This window comes from Chanodichthys erythropterus, chromosome 10 (genome assembly GCF_024489055.1).
Source record: "Chanodichthys erythropterus isolate Z2021 chromosome 10, ASM2448905v1, whole genome shotgun sequence".
NCBI classification, from domain to species: Eukaryota; Metazoa; Chordata; class Actinopteri; order Cypriniformes; family Xenocyprididae; genus Chanodichthys; species Chanodichthys erythropterus.
In genome coordinates this window covers 38,663,574-38,677,646 of record NC_090230.1, presented here as the reverse complement: position 1 = coordinate 38,677,646, position 14,073 = coordinate 38,663,574, and the positions used below count along the sequence as shown (strand labels likewise).

General features: G+C 38.1%; 1 protein-coding gene across 5 annotated transcripts in view; it reads left to right on the top strand.

Moving 5' to 3' along the window:
• Positions 1-14,073, top strand: part of msi2a (musashi RNA-binding protein 2a) — a 194,437-nt gene that overhangs the window by 110,913 nt on the left and 69,451 nt on the right. The gene's annotated exons all lie outside the window — the stretch shown is intronic.

The following is a 14,073-nucleotide window of genomic DNA, read 5'->3' as shown; positions in this document are numbered from 1 at the left end:
TGCACACTTCCATTCAAAGTTTGGGAAAGGCCTCTTTTTTGTTAATGGTTTTGGAAAACCTCTTATGCTCACCAAGTCTGCATTTATTTGATCAAAAATACATTAAAAATGGTAAAATTGTGAAATATCTATATATTAAAATCTTAACCCCAAACTTTTGGATGGTAGTGTGTTTTTATCCAATATATTTTCTTTATCAACTGATTGAATTACTAAGCAGATAAAAGAAATCCTCATCTCCACTCATGGTATGTAGATGCCTGTCACAAAAAGGTGATTGAGTCAATAAATCCACAAACAAAAACACATGGATAGCACTCGCATCATGTAAAGTTCTACATTGTTTGTCTGTATTTCATTGTAAGTTCTTCGTAGCCCTTACAAATGTTTGGCAGTGCACTATGTCTAAAGCATGACAAAAAATACTGATATTAATACTGTAATTAAAACTGCAGTTTGTATTTTGTTGAAAAAAAGAGAGATCTGTACAACATTTCAGAGAGGGAAAGGTGAAGTGTGTGAATGAGAGAGAGGGATAAAGAGAGTGAATGTGTTTAAAACAGCCAGTAAATGTGTGTGATTTTAGATCATGAGGGTGCATATCTTTCACACACATTCTTTCACACATACTGTCTCCTTTCTCTCCCGTGTCCTTCATGCCCTCCAGGTGACTGTTAAACTGCTGTTAAAAGACGCTCTTTGTCCGCCTCCATTCTTCCACCCCCCTCCTCTTTCCCTCTCTCTCTCTCTCGCTCTCTCTCTCTTTTCACTAAAGAGACTGCAGCAGAATCTCTCTGGCATTTTCAGTCTGAAATGAGGATGATTGTGTTGGAAATTGAGCTCCAAAGCTCCATCAGTCCTGCTGCCCCAGTGCATTGTGGGAACGTGCATTGGCTCTCCTGTGGGCGCATGGATCAGGGATGTTATTCAGACATTGAAGGGGTTTTGTGGCAGGATTTCATGCTGTTAATTACAGATGTAATGGTGTGATTTTCATCAGGGCTCTGCTGGTTGCTTTTGTGAGGCGTTTGTGTGCCGTTACAGTGAATACCCAATGGCCATACGGCCCTCGCACTGCCAGAACACACACTGTGTTTGCAATAACATGGCGTCATACAAACCAACATTTATTGCATGTTATTTTTAAAACTATATATCGTTCACATTGTGAAACAATGAATGTTTCAGTTGGGTTGTTGCATTTTTCATAGAAATTCATTCAGGATTTAATGTTCAAACATACTTTTTCAAGTGCTTTTAACAGTAATTGTGAGACTTATGGCATTACATGTGAGGAGGTGTACATTTCCTGAGGAACTCAGACAGCTAGTGATGACAAAACATCTTAAATCCAATACATTTTTACCTGACATTCTCAGATGTCTTCCAAGTCCTGAAAAGGTGATTTTGACAGTTGCATTGTGGGAAATATTATAATCCCTAAATATGCTTTACATGTTGTTTTAAAATATTTCAGAGCAATTAACAGTGCATCAAGTACACATTGCGTTTTTAGCATGGCCACTCGGGGCACTGTAGTGGGCATTAGCTTAACAGTCTCCTACAGACAGGTTTTTCCTTCAGGCCAACCACTGTGATGGAGAGTTAGTGGAGAAAGTTATCTGACAGCTATCTGAACGATAAACAGGGTTGTGTGCAATTCAGAATTTCAATAATTCCAAGCAGGTTGAAGAACTGCAATTTGTATTTTTTGCAATTTAAATTTTGAATAACATTCTTGAATAAAGACATTCTTTAAATGTTGGTTTGACAGTCTTGTTTGAAAGTTTGGATGGATGGATGGATGGATGGATGGATGGATGGATGGATGGATGGATGGATGGATGGATGGATGGATGGATGGATGGACGGATGGATGGACAGACGGATGGACAGACGGATGGACAGACGGATGGATGGATGGATGGATGGATGGATGGATGGATGGATGGATGGATGGATGGACGGACAAATAGATGGACAAATAGATGGATAGGTTGGAAGATGGATGGACTGATAGGTAGACAGATAGATGGCTAGGTTGGAAGATGGATGGATGGACAAATGGATGGATGGATGGATGGATGGATGGATGGATGGATGGACAGATGGATGGATGGATGGATGGATGGATGGATGGACAAATTAATGGATAGTTTGGAAGATGGATATATAAATGGATGGATTGATGGATGGATGGATGGATGGATGGACTGATGGGTAGACATAGATGGATAGGTTGGAAGACTGATATATAAACGGAAGGATGGATGGATGGATAGACAGACAGACAAGTAGAAAGATAGAAATGTAGACATGTAGATGGATAGATGGGTAGACAAACAGACAGATAGATACATAGATAGAATGAATGCGTATCACGTAATTATGATTTCTGAACTGTTATGTAAGAAGTTCCCAGGAGGATCTGAAGGCAGCATCTCTCTCTTGTTCTCTATTTACTGCAGTAATTCACATATTTCAGTGTGACATCTAAAACACTTGTGTAATCCAAACCCTCATTTCCCTGTCAAACACCCTGCTAGTGTCTGACAGAAGGTGTTTTTGACGTGATGTTGGCAAGAGGTGGTTTAGTCTAGATTTTTATTTTGGCTGTTTGTGTAGGAGGGCACTTTTAATGCTGTGCTGAAGGCGGAAGTGCAGTTCCCATCATTCTGTTTTAAATGCTACACGCATCAACGTTTTCTTTACAGTACATTGCTACTACATTTGTTCACCTGTTTTAAGCGTGTTTTTCTCAAAGAACGCATTTTTTTTTCATCGCAATAAAAGACGCAGTAGCGCAGTCACACCTGTAATTCCCATGGCAGAACTTCTGCTGCTTTTGCTCACCCAATTTCCCTGAATATAAAAGTCTGCCGGGATGATGAAAGCTGGTGTAAAGTCACGGATGCTGATGGTCCTGCTCAACAGGCTTCAGAACGGGCGTCTGATTACAGCTGGAACTTTGTGATTTTCAAATGATGTAAGTAAAAGTAACAGCGTCTCGGTTTGATCAACAGAGAGCATGAATTATGACTTTTATTGTTGAGCAGCATAGAGAAAAGAAAAGGAGAGAGAGAGGAGCAGGTGTTGGGCTGAGTTAGGAATTTTTGGCCATGGATGAGGTTTTGTTTTGTGTGTTTCCTGGATGCTCCAGAGGACAGGATTGTTCCTGGAAGACGAACAGAAGGTGGTATTGTGTGTGTCTGTAATCTGCTTACCTGGATCAGCGTTCCCTGGACTCAATGTAGTCCCCAGCCTGTGTGTGTGTGTGTATGTGTGTGTGTGTGTGTGTGTGTGTATGAGTGTGTGTGTGTGTGGCTGTCTGTTTGAGTCTGATAACTTTGTGGCATATTACAGTATTTATTTGTGTGTGAGTGCTTTGTTAGGTGTGTCATTGATATTCTGCTTTCATTCAGACTGATTATAGAGAACAAGATGATCAGATCCACAATCAAGAGCAGGGCATTTTCAGCTCTGTCATTTATAAGAAACACTCTCTCTTTCGCTATCTCCCTTCATTTCTCTCGTTCTCTTACCAACTGAGATTTCAAATATAATCCTCTAATATATGCAGTGGGTATGAAAAGCCTATACACCTCTGTAAAAATTTGAGATATTTTTTTGAGATGTAAAAAATGAAGTAACGAAGTAAAATCGTCAGATCTTTTTCCACCTTTAATGTAATATTGAAAACAACAAAATTCATGTAACAAATAGGAATAGTTTTAAAGGAATTAATCAAATAAAAACGTATTACCTGATTGCTTAACTGCACATCCTTTTATAATGGAGAATGCTTTTTTTCTTCTTCTTCAAAAAAGCAAAAATCAGTATTTAGTGTGACCTCCTAGACTTCTTCCATTTTCTCAAAAAAGAAACTCTGAGAAACTTCTCATCAGATTTTGAAAGTTTTTGGCCTTCCAGTCATTTTCCATTCCATTTAGGTTTAAGAGAGCTGGTTCCTGCTATTGCTTAAGTGTAAGGGGAGGTCAATAAATACTTGCCACTTTAGCCTATAAAAGCTGTAATTTGTTTTTTTGTTTGTTTTTTTTAATATTGCGTACAAATTCTGTATTTTCTGGTTATATTCTAATAAAGAGACAGAGAAATAATTATATGGTCATATCATTGCTAAAACAGCTAATGGTGGCCTAAGATAATATAATAATATTATATAATATATAATATACACACACACACTGATCAGCCACAACATTAAAACCACCTGGTGGATCGGGTTCGTTGGCAGCCAGCTTTCTTCCATTGCTCCATGGTCCAGTTCTGAATCTCACATGCAAATTGTAGCACTTTCGGGGTCAACATGGGCACTCTGACCAATCAGCGGCTGCAATGCACTGTGTGTTCTGACACCTTTCTATCATGGGCAGCATTAAATTTTTCAGCAATTTGAGCTAGAGTAGCTCTTCTTTGTGATCAGACCAGACAGACCTTTGCTTCCCACGTACATCGATGGGCCTGGGGCGTCCATGACCCCGACACCGGTTATCTTTCCTTGCACCACTTTTGGTTTGTGATAACCACTACTGGGAACACTCCACAAAACTTGCAGTTTTAGAGATGAAACATTGTCTACCCATCATTATTTGGCCCTTGTCAAAGTCACTCTGATCTTTAAGCTTGCCAGTTTCTCCTGCTTCCAACACATGAAATTCTAGAACTGATTTTTTCTTGCTGCCTAATATATCCCAGCACTTGATAATTGCCATTGTGGTGATATTATCAGTGTTATTCTCTTCAACTGTCAGTTGTTGTAATGTTGTAGTTGATAACTGTGTATATGTATGTGTGTTCATGTTTGTGTATGTAAATATGTGTATATATAGAATACTATTTTTGAAATTGGTATAGACCCTGAAACAAAAGGGATAAAACTAGGCCTCACTCAGCTTTGCATCAGCATGATGTTTTTGTATCCCTAACCAGATCCTCTGGAGCCCAGTTACGATTAAACTGGGTGTTTAGAGAGATCTGACAGGAAGAGGCAGTTTCAGGGAGCCATCTCCCCAGGAAATGAAAATACTGCTTCTCAATTGTCATAGTATGTGAACTTTAACTTTTTAATCTCCTGGAGCTAATGTATATGCTGTAAATATACAGACTTGTGGGAGGGAATCAGGGACCTTAACACAGGTTAAACTCTCTCAGATTGAGGCCAGCGGTGAGAAATGCTGAGTCCACAGTGTGTTTGGTTTATCAAATATATCCTTGTGCAAACATATTACTTTCCTGGCTTATTCTGTATATGTGTGCTCTATCTTCTAATAGCTTACTGACCCGTCCAATATGCCCTATCAAATCCCTGTTCGTTGAAATCCAGATATCCCATCAGAGAGATTTACTTTACATGTACTTGGGAGGCAATACATGATATTAACAGACAATGAAATAAAATGTCCAGGCTACGTGTTGATCTACACGCATGCCATCTGGGTTAGCTTAGTGTATTTTGAAAAGTTTGACACATCTAGGAAATCTGCTCCTGCTTTCTTCATGTTATTGCATTGAATTCCACAATGAGCAGCTTGGAAAATATTCCACTTCCTGCTCTGTTATTCTTCAACATGAGCTGGACTTTGCAAGGACTTATTTTTGGAAAAGCCAGTGGCGTTTAGATCACGGATTGTCCTCCGAAAGGTTTTATCCAACATGCTGTCTCTACTAAAATGGACAGCCTCAGTATCAGGAGGGACAGTGGTCATGACATCGTCCAGGTCTACACAGCTGCCCAATTATAAATCGTGTTTGTCTGTTTTGAGTGCAAACCTATTGTCCGTCTGTTGATCAAGGAGTGTGTAAATATTAGGCAGTGGAAATGTGCATTTAGTCTGTGGGGAACTGTTTTCTTATTAAACAAGAGCTGGCATCTTCTCAGTGCGAATCTTATAAATTTGTAATGCAGTGAGCATCACTAACGGCTGTTTCCCTACAGCAGCCAAGAGAGAGAAACTACACATTCCTGTCAGCTGATTCCTTGACTTCTTTGGCATGATATTGCCTATATCATAATACAAGTACGAAATTGCCAAAGTAATTGTCAAAATATCATGAAATATGAAAAAAATGTTGAGGAAAAATTCTTCGATACCAAGTTGGTACTGAAATTTTAGTTTTCGCTGTTGAGCGGATTCTTAAACACGTCTGATTGGCCATTGTGTTCACGTGTTCAACAGATATGTCTGTGATTGGCTATCAATGTTCAAAAACATGTTGTAAATTGACATCAATGATGCTCTTCACCAAGCGCTTTCACAGATACACACAGGAGTGTTTGAAAGCAGTTATCTATCAGCGGATCCTTCTATCAGCGGATATATAAGGGATTCACTGATAGACGGATCTGCTGATAGATGCCTGCTTTCAAATGCTCCTGCTCCCGCTTTAAAACACTTTCATGTGCTTTCAAATAGGGCTGGGCGATATATCGAATGCTTTTGTCACGTGCATTTCGTCAGTAAAGCCGGTTCCCTGATTACCGCTAAATCGCCATCACCTGCTTTCAAATGGAGCGGCATTTAATAGACAGAGCCGTAGTTCACTGACAAGCCACGCAATATCGCGTTCATATCGCAGATGTATCGCCTTCGATAATGAACGCGATATTGCATGGTTTGTCGGTGAACTACGGCTCTGTCTATTAAATGCCGCTCCATTTGAAAGCAGGTGATGGCGATTTAGCGGTAATCAGGGAACCGGCTTTACTGACGAAATGCGCGTGACAAAAGCATTTGATATATCGCCCAGCCCTACTTTCAAATGCTCTTGTGCATTGATCATTGTAGCCAATCACAGACATATCTGTTGAGCACGTGAACTCAATGGCCAATCAGAGGTGTTTACGAGTCCGCTCAACAGTGTTTAAAATGCTAGGGGGAGATGCTGGTATTGTCACATTTTTAAAATTTCAGTACCGACTTGGTACCGAAGTTGGTACTTTTGACAACAAAAGGTTAGCTCAGACTTTGACAGACCTAGTGTAAATACGTTTAAATCTCACATGTTTGTCCATGTTTGTTTTCTCTCTCTTAGAATAATAAATGAATGTTTAACACACATCTCAATCCCACAATAAGAGCTGGAGATCTCTCAGTGGTTCTGAGAGAGCTGTATCACTGAGGTCTTCAGTGAGATTGGCGTGTCTGATGAATGTGAATCGGGCGACTGGACAGCACTCATCAGCTCATCTGGATCTGAACTCTGACAGACAATTTCGCTCAATTCCAGATGTCAGGAGTTTCACTCATTCCATCAAGTAAAGATCTGCCATGCTGCTCATAGCCGTCAAACTACCACTAACTAACAGATTTTCTCACTTAGATTCATTTAACATTAAACAGTCTGGATTTGCCTAGGAATCTAATTCTGGATCCATAATTGCATCTTTAAACTAACTTGTACGACTCTTTTGAAGACAGTTAAAACTGTCTATCGTTGATAACAGTAATATTTTGCAAAGATGAGCTGAGCTGACAGGCTGTCAATCATTCTAACATTTTATCTCTTATCGGCACAGTGATTGCTGTTGGCATGGCGATGGTGACGCGCTGCTAATTGAGCTGAACGTGAATCTGGTTTCTCTTGCGTGATTGCGTCTGTCGCACGCTTGTCAGAGGTTGGAATTAGATTGACAGGCTCGTGGGCCGTATATATGCATGTGTGGTCTCTGGGATCCCCTTCGGTGTCATTTACATTTTGATTAGGATGCTCTGCACTTGTCTGTTTTTCATGTAAGAGCGATTCCGAGAAAATCAATCATATTTCGCAAAGCGAAATTGAGTCACAGCAGCTATTAAGTGGCTTGACTGTTTGCAGTGACGGAGAGGCGGAGAATCTCATGAATATTGAATGAGGTTCTTTGCTCAGGTGAGGAAGACTTTGTCTCATAAGCTGATCTCGGAGCAGCAGGGCATGTTTTACCATGTGTTCAAGAGTCAGCGTGGTCGTCCACCCATCTCTCTCTGAGCGTTCCCACTCTCGGTCTCTCTCTTTGTGGCAGGAATCACAGCAGATCACAGAGACTCTTTGATGTATGTGTGTGTGATGTGAGAACGGAGAGGAAGACTGGGGGAGGTCTCAGTTGCCGGGTTCACCACTGTCAGAGTTGAAGGAGCAGCTTTTATATATCAGCACTACCTTAACACATACACACAATATCCTCTTTTTCTCTCTGTAACCCTTTTTTTCCCAAAGCGCTCCACCCCTCGTATCTTCTCGAGAAGTGTTCCCAGGAGACTCTGTTTCCTCGTCCTGGTTTCATTTTTTTTTATTTCTGTAAATGTCACATCTCTTCTCTTTGTCCCTGTACAAAACCAGTTTTTTTGTCTTTTCTGCTCAGCTCCTTTGTTCTCATTTCTCTCTCTATCCTTCCATCCATTCATTCCTTTGCAACTCATTTTCCCACCGTTGTGTTTGTGTGTGGATGGATGTAGAATGACTCATTCCTCCTTCACATAGGGAAAACATCACACCTGAAAACAATAGACATGTATTAAATATAGATTGAGCTATCTTCCTCTATATCATTCTATCTATCTATATATCATTCTATAATTATCTCTATATCGTTCCAGCATTCTCTGTACAGTATGTCATTCTAATGTTATCTGTCTGTCGGTCATTCCCTTGTTCTGTCATTCTCTCTCTCTATATATGGTTCTCTATCTATATTTCTATACATTGTTCTGTTCTGTCATTGTCTGTACAGTATCTATCATTAAGTCTCATTAAGAGTTTCTCTATCAGTCTCTTTCAGTTGATTTTTTTCTATTTTTTTCTATTTATTGTGCTGTTGTTCTCTCACTATGGTATTATGGTTTTCTATCAATCAGTCGATAGATTGCTCGTTCCTTCTCTTGTTTGTTTGATTCTTCTCTCTATCTCTATATATTGTTCTATCATTCTCTCTCTGCTTTTCTTTTAATTGTTCTCTCTCACTATTATTTCTATTTATCATACTATTGTTCTCATACTATCTTTTTTTAAACAAAGCTTTGTCAAGTTTACATTCAAACATTACCTTGACAAACTTTGCATTTCTAGTTAAAAATGAAGTTGTAATTGAAAAGACATTCTCAATTCAGCCCTGGCATAATGTCTAATTAGTCATGTTATAGGACAAGTGTAAATATTATATTCTGTATGAGTTTGTGCATTGTCATTAGGCTTGAGAGCAATTCATGTAGCAGTTGTTTAATCCAGATCTACTCAACAGGAAGCCTCTGGTCCGGCTGTTCAATAGACCTTTGAAAAGCTGTGAAACTCTCTACAAGTACCTGAGACTGTCTTTCTTTCTCGTTTCCTTTTTTCACATGCTTGTGCATTCTCTCTCTTTTTCTCTAGTAGACCATTTCCTCTCCTTCTCTCTCGCTCTAAGCTCTTGGGGCGGGCCAGCGTCCTTTCAGTCTTCAGATTTCATTTCAGGTCTTTTATCTCCAGAGGACAAAGCAGCCCACTGGCCCTTATCAGAGACACACACTCACGTATAACATGCACACACTCTCTCTCTCTCTCTTTGTCCAGAGAGAGCTGTCAAGAGCTGTTTGATGGACTGAAGGATGAAGACCTGCCTCTCCATCCTCCTCTTCAACAGATCTGTCACACACAAACACACACAGCTATGGCCATGGGCAGGTTCTGCTCACCTGCAGGAGATCTGATTCCTTTGGTGTTTAGTGATGGTGAAATTGTCTTCGTATTTTTTTTCTTCGTATTACTCTAAAGGGATCATATTTTATTTTACTTTTTTTTTGTAAGCCCACTTACAAAGTTAATCAAGGGTTCTTCTACCAAAAGAGCCATAATTTAGTTTCAGTGACCCTTAGAATAATAAAAAAAACTTCCCAAAATGAATCCCATGTTATGATTTTCTAACCTGTAAATACTGGTTTACTTCACTCGTCATCCATCAGAGGTGCCAAGTAACAATACACCTTAAAGGGGACCTATAATGCCCCTTTTACAAAATGTAATATATTATTGTTGTCCCCAGAATGTGTCTGTGAATTTTCAGCTCAAAATATCATTTATAAAAATTATAAAAATATCATACCCCACATATCATTTATTTTATCTTGTCAAATTTGCCCCTATTTGGGTGTGAGCAAAAACACACCCCCTTTTTTTGTCCCTTTAAATGCAAATAAGCTGCTGCTCCCAGCCCCCTTTCCAGAGGAGGGTGGAGCTTTAACAGCTTGCGCTTTGGTTGCTCAACAATAACAAAGCTGGAGAATCTCACGCAGCCAAAATCAGGAAGAAGTTAAAACTTATAGACGTTTCTGAACAGTGGATGAATTTATGTACTTGCTGTGGAGTTGATTCAACTCATCGATTAGCATGTCCGGCGTAAAATGACAGCATGGTAACAACACTCTACAAATCCTCTTCCTCTTCTCTAAAGCAGCCCAACATGGCTTCGCCCCCTTTGTTGCATGTTCTTGGGGACAGTGTTTAAGTAATTTGTAGTGTTAGTGATGTCACTAACCATTTTTGATACATGATTTTAGAGTATGTCTAAATAGTAGGGGTGGGGGAAAAAATTTATTCACATATGAATCGCGACTCTATCTTCTACTGATTCGCATTGATTCACAAATTTCAAAAATCGATTTTTATAGTGTTACACTTCTCTAACTTTGCAGTACTGCTTGAAGTTATTGACACGCTAGAGTATTATTAATCGCAATAAGCCGCAAAAAAGAACTCAATGCGGTGTTCGTGCTGACGGACACACAGCCGAAGCGTGAGAACAGATGCTGCCTCTCAGATGCATATGAAACTTATTGCACTTGCATGGTCAAATACACACACAATTATGACAAAATGTTCATTGTGTGGAATATTCATGTAAGCACAGTCTGTTCTGTCCTACGTGAACATAAACAGTTTGGAGAAAATCAGATGTAACAGTATATTAGATCTGTGCATTCATTCTTAAAGGGACAGCAGCCTCATAAACTGTTGCCGTCTTTCATTAATGTTATTAAAAAAATACTAATTTATATTTAATTCATACAGTGAAGACTATACAGTGTTTTATTTTTACATTTGGTTATTCAATTTCTGTAGTATTTCTTACTACTTTAACCCTAGGCTACTGAACTTGAAAAATGTCATTTAATTTTTTTTTTTTTTTTGTCCTATTGTTTGTAACTTGCTGCTTTGTTCCTATTTTTTTAATATCAAAAATAAAATAAAAGTTCCTTGCCTTGCTTTATTACAGAAGACTGCCAATCATGTGTGCTATGATTGCAGTCAGCTTAAATAGCATTTTTACTTTATAATATTGTGTTGACTAAAATGGGAAGAAAAACAAAATACATTTCAAGGTTCGCATTTAATTCAGTGGGATTTTTTTCTTCAGGACTTATTAAACTGTCTACTGCAGTCAAATAGGAAAGGTAACAAAACAGTAAACTAGAATCAAATCCATGCATATATCGAATTGAAATTTAATTTAAAAATCGAGAATCATGACCTTAAGAATCGATTTAAATAGTGAGGTATCAAAATATTCCCACCCCTACTAAATAGTTTATTATTTTTAAATAAAAAGAAAAATTGTTTATAATGCTTTTTTTATTATTATTATTCCTTATGATGAATTTACACACACTTGAAATGAGGAATGAGCCCATTTTTGCACAAATTGGATTTCAAAGTAATAAAACCCATGTAGAAATATTTAGGACATTGATAACATGCTGTTTGAAGCAAACAAATGGAAAGACGTTGTGTAGATGTATTTGAAAATGATTGAGCTGCTCTTACACACACACACATTCCACCTACAAGACCAATATGTGCTTTTATGAAATACCTGCCCTTACAGCATAAATCACCATTAATATCTGAACACGTGTGTGAGTGTGTGTGGCTTGTTCTGTCACACTAGCGACGGCTCATTACACACGGAGAGATTTTTCTGTGCTTCGTAAATGTCATGAGATGGAGAGATGGATGCAGATCTTTCACACACGCACACTGTTTCTATTTTTACTCTGGGGCATTGGTCTGATAAGACGTCAATTGCAGGGCTCTCCACGCCAAAAGCTTTCTTGCTGAAGCTGATAAAGATGTCCAGAGCCAAGAGTGACAACAGCATGTGGTTGGCATGGTAACGGGGTGTGTGTTTATATATATATAGAAGTGTGTGTGTGTGTGTGTGTGTGTGTCTGAGAAAGTCAGCAGGTCAGGCTAATGAAGAGCCTCGTTAACAGGAGAGGTGGTGATTAGGGCTTTTACACACAAACCCATCTGAAAAAAAGAGGTGGAGACAGAGCTTTACGAGTATCAGGATGATTTCACAGGGCTGAAGTTAATGGTGTGACGTTACTGCAATCCATTCACTGTTATTACCTCTGTAGTCTCATATTAAGTATAGCCGTTCTGACTCTAGTTTTACTGCTAGTTTGAGTATTTGAGTATTTAACTCAGCTATTTCATAATGTGAAGCTTTCTTTGAACTAATGCCATATTTTTTTTTTTTTTTACTTTTGATATGAATTGTGTGTTTGGTTTCGCATTTATCAAGTTCCATATAAAAACAGAAAATAACAATTACAGACATGAATTACAGTCAAATTGTCAGTATTACACTGGATTATATAGTAGTGGGCATTACCCCATCGTTATTTAATGTATAAACCATTTTTGTTAAATTTCCAGCAAAAAACACTACCTTTCAAAAGTTTGGGGTCTGTATTTAAAACAAAATTGTTTTTGTGAAGTCTCACCAATGCTGCATTTATTTGATCAAAAATACAGTAAAAACAGTAGTATTTTGAACTATTATAATTTTAAATATTTTTATTGTTTTTTTAATTCTAATTTATTCCTGTTATGTTAAAAAAAAAAAAAAAAATATATATATATATATTTTATTTTATTTTTTTTTCAAAATTCTTTGATTAATAGAAAGTTCAAAAGAACAGAATATAGTTCAAAAGAATATTTTGTAGGTATTTGTAAGGTTTTTTCTGTCACTTTTTTGTCTATTACTGACCCCAAACCTTTGAATGGTATTGTAATTATATCTTAATAATAAATCATTTCTGACATAAAGTTACTTGTACTGTGATATACGATTTTGGTCGAAATCGTCGCCTCTTTTTACACACTCAAAAATGTTTATTGCTGCTTATTCAGACTAATTCTTGAACACTTTATCAAAGCCTAATTTCATTGCATTCAGTCCACTTATATTAGTAAAATGGAAGTTAATTTAATACTTTTTTGCATTACATTATATTAGTCTACAATTGTTTTTGCATATTTTGCTGCATTAACAGATACCGGGCATTGGATTTCTAGTTCCCAGCGGGCTTTGTATGGGGCTGGATTAGGAGATAAATAGTAAAATTAAGTGTTATTTTATGTTTTTAAGAAATATTAGAAAAGGAAGGACATGTTAGCTTTTAATGTTGTGGTATTTATGGATTTCGTAGAGTTTTTGGGGTTACCGTTGTGCCGAAGAGTAAAGTTTGTGCTTAGGTTGAGGATGAGTACAGGATGCGTGTTTCTGTGGATAAGCAGAAATCTGTACATTGCTGATCCTAGACAACACATGACGTACAAATAAAAAGTTTGCATTCTAAATTGCACCATTTATAGCTAGTAGTTAACTTTTGCTTAGTAACACATCTGGTTGAGACTACATGGTTTAGTTATTTCAACCAATTCTTGGTATTTGTGTGTGTTACTGTTTATGCATAAGCATAAGTTGTTGCCTGTATAACAAAAATGTGTATAACACACACTAAACACACGCCTCTCTCTCTCTCTCTCTCTCTCTCTCTTCTTCTCCAAAATTCCCTGTTTCGCTCACTAATTACACAGTCAGAATTAATTAGCAGAAATGTCCCTCTTGAGTGCTAATTGTTGAACCTGAGAGGCAGCGTGCCGCTCTGGACTTGTTCAGCGTTTTCACCTGGCTGTAATTTAGCGTGTGTGTGTGTGTGTATGAGAGTGTGGATCTCAGGACAGGATCCTTGCAGGTTTGTTTGTTTGTTGGTTTGTTTTCATTATTTGTCTCTGAAGACCTTTATTTGTCAA